This window comes from Balaenoptera physalus (assembly GCF_965194825.1).
Source record: "Balaenoptera physalus genome assembly, chromosome: 4".
NCBI classification, from domain to species: Eukaryota; Metazoa; Chordata; class Mammalia; order Artiodactyla; family Balaenopteridae; genus Balaenoptera; species Balaenoptera physalus.
The window spans coordinates 31,671,151-31,675,008 of NC_138891.1; positions in this window are offsets into that span (position 1 = coordinate 31,671,151).

Below are 3,858 nucleotides of genomic sequence, written 5' to 3' on the forward strand. Positions count from 1 at the left end.
CCATTTACTCATTGATGGTTGAGACCAGGTTTCTCACAGTAAACAAAAAAGTCACATATATTTTTAAATTTTAATTTGTAGACTTCTTAATATCCACAACATCCTAAACGTGTACAGATGGCTATCTGGATGGTTCTAAATGTGCTTTTTAGGATAAGTCCACAAGGGTTAACTGGTTTAGAAAATGAAAATTTTTCATAAAGGAAGCTCAACAGAGAAATCATAAGAAAAAAATAAAACTATGAGAACTACATTCACAAAGACCAAATATTAACTTTTCTCCTTTTAAAAAATGTGTCCCTACCAGTGAACTTATCGAGGATACAGAAACAGACTCACAGACATAGAGAACAGACTTGGGGTTTCCAAGGAGGAGGGGAGGTGGGCAAGGGATGGATTGGGAGTTTGGGATTAGCAGATGCAAACTATTATATATAGAATGAATAAACAGCAAGGTCCTACTGTATAGCACAGGGAACTATATACAATATCCTGTGATAAACCACAATGGAAAAGAATATTAAAAAAATGTACGGGGCTTCCCTGGTGGCTCAGTGGTTGAGAATCTGCCTGCTAATGCAGGGGACACGGGTTCGAGCCCTGGTCTGGGAAGATCCCACATGCCGCGGAGCAACTAGGCCCGTGAGCCACAACTACTGAGCCTGCGCGTCTGGAGCCTGTGCTCCGCAATAAGAGAGGCCGCGATAGTGAGAGGCCCGCGCACCGCGATGAAGAGTGGCCCCCGCTTGCTGCAACTAGAGAAAGCCCTCACACAGAAACGAAGACCCAACACAGCCAAAAATAAATATATTTTTTAAAAAATGTATATGTATGTACACTTTGCCGTACAGCAGAAATTAACACATTGTAAATCAACTATAGTTTAATGAAATAAATTTTAAAAATAAAATAATTTTAAAATGTGTCCCTAGCAATTATTATGGACCGTTTATTGATTACTTGTCTGGCAAATGGCCAGGTCTTGTTAACTATCTCCTAGAGGTAAGTCTACTTTGCAATTATATGGGGTTTCTTTCCCTTTGAAAGCAGTTTCACTTCTATTATCTCACTTTATAAGCTTTGAAGGCTAGAGTAATGAATAGAATTTTAGATTGTCTTTAACCTAAAAACAATGAAAAGTTAACAAGAACAACAACAAAAAAAGATTATGAACTGATTGTTTACAAAGACTATTTACAAGAACAATTCTTTTGATTGTGCTGATTGATAAAGGGTGGCAGCCTTCTGAGTAATCACTACTTTTTGTCTCTGGTGGGTGTATTGAACCATTGGGAAGACGTTAATTATCAGGAAGAGCAAAGTTGAATTGTTCCTTTAAGCTTCTTCAAGGTGCTGGAGCAAATCCAGAGGAGAAAACTGCTGTGGAGGGAAAAAGGATTTGTGTCCCAGATAAAGTGAGACTTAGATGTCTGCCCTCTGGTGCCCAAGAGGTGAAGGACAAGGGTGACAATTCCAATGTAACCGATTTGTAAATGTGAAAAACGGTGAAGGACTTTACCTCCCTGATTAGGTGTGGGGAGGGGATAGTAGTGAAGGAGAGTATTCTCAGTTTGAGGTAAAGACATAATTTGGAAGATCTCACTTAAGGTTTAGAAAAAAATTAGTAACTTGTGAGTATTCAGACATTTCCTAAGCATTTATGTTTCTCCCCAAGATTTTCTGTTACTGTTAGTAAAACAAGTAACATTATTATCCTCATTTTGGAAAGAACAGAAATTATCATATTGTCAAGATTGTATTTATACTGAAAAATAAGTGAATGGGGGAATTATACAAAATTTCCTCCCTGAAATGCATACTCAGGAGAAATAGGGCATCAACCCAAATATATCACAAAATTGCTTGCTCTTTTGCCTGATGCATCTGTATTGAAACTACTAAGTTACCAGGCCCTAGAGACTTTTTAAAAAGTCTTTGTGACTGTCAGAAAATTAAAGGGCCTTCCAAAGTAACCTCACACTCTCCCCTCCTTTTTTTTTTTTTCATAATCACATCAAACTTGGAATTTAAGATCTCAAGGAAGTGGGATTGTTCTCTCCGGAAGCAGATCAGAAAAAGGGAATTGAGGAAGAAAAGTAAGCAGATGGCAGGAAGTGAGAGATCATTACTAACCACTCACTCAGCCATAGAGTACCAGCCATCGGGTACCATGGGCCACCCACCTCTGCTCTCATCACCAGCTCAATGGCTCCCAGGGACTTTTTCTCAGGGTCTTGCTATCTCACCTGGGGCCCTTTATGTTAAAATGTTTTCTTTTTTTTTATTGTGGTAAAATAAACATAACAAAGTTTATTATCTTAACCATTTTAAGAGTACAGTTCAGTGACATTAACTATATTCACACTGTTGTGCAGCCATCACCACCAACCATCTCCTGAACTCTTTCTTCATGTTGCAAAATCAAAATTCTGTACCCACTAAACAATAATTCCCCATTCCTCCTTGCCCCCAGGCCCTGGCAACCGCCGTTCTACTTTCTGTCCCTATTATTTTTCTGTTCTCTATTTTGTTTATCTCTGCTCTAATCTTTATTATTTCCTTCCTTCTGCTAGCTTTGGGTTTAGTTTGTTCATTCTAGTTCCTTAAGTTGTAAAGTTTGGATGTTGATTTGAGATACTTTTCTTTTTTTTTAATGTAAGCATTTGTAGCTATAAATTTCCCACTTAGCATTGCTTTCAAGGTATCCCATAAGTTATGGTATGTTATGTTTTTACTTTCATTCATTTCTATGTATTTTCTAATTTCTTTTCTGATCCATTGGTTGTTTAAGGTATGTGTTGTTTAATTTCCATGAATTTGTGAATTTTTCAAATTCTTAGAGAGTTTTGGCCACTATTTCTTCAAATGTTCTCTTTGCCTCTTTCTCTCTTCTCCTCCTGCAACTTTGACAATGCATATGTTGGTCCACTGATGGTGTCCCACAGGCCCCTTCGGCTTCGTTCACTTTTCTTATACCTGTTTCTTTCTGTTCTTCATATGCTATAAATTCCATTGTCCTATCTTCAAGCTAGTTTACTGATTCTTTCTTCTGCCTGCTCAAATCTACCTTTGAATCCCTCTAGTGAATTTTTCACTTTAGTTATTGTACTTTTCTGCAGAATTTCTTTTTTCTTTTTAGGTTTTCCACCGCTTTATATTTCCATTTTGTTCATACATCGTATTCTTGAGTTTCTCTACATCTTCCCTTAGTTGTTGAGCATCTTTAAAACAGTTGTTTAAAAGCCTTTGTCTAGTAGATCCATCATCAGGTCCTTTTCACGAACAGTTTCTGCTGGTTTCTGTTTTTCCTTTCAATGGGCCATACTTTTCTGTTTCTTTCTATGCCTTGTGGTTTCGTTGTTGTTGAAAACTGGACACCTGAATCTAATAATGTGGTAACTGAAAATCAGATTCTCCCCCTTCCCCAAGATTTGCTGGGTTTTGTTTTTGTTTTTTGTTGCAGGCTGTCTCTGTGGCTGTTCTCTTTTGTTCTGTTATAGGCTGATCCTTGGGGGTCAGCCTGAGGTGTAAACTTAAGGTCTTTTCAGGTCTTTTCTGAGCCTGCACCTCCCTCTGGGGATGTGTGGTGATTTTTCTAGTTTCCCCATATATGCAGTTGCTTTTGAATGTCCTAGTCTTCAATGTCTGCCTCCCACAAGGGGGAAAAGAGAAAACTGAAGGGTGGGGTGGGAAGGTACTGGCCCTTTAAATCTCCTGGAGGTCACTACAGCCAGAGGGAAGGGGCTTGCAACATGAGGGAGGTGCAACAATGGGCGCCACCTTTTTGTCTGCACCTCTGTGATCAGAGGTAGCAATCAGCAATCAGAGCACAGATCCCCGATATTTGGAGGATAGGGT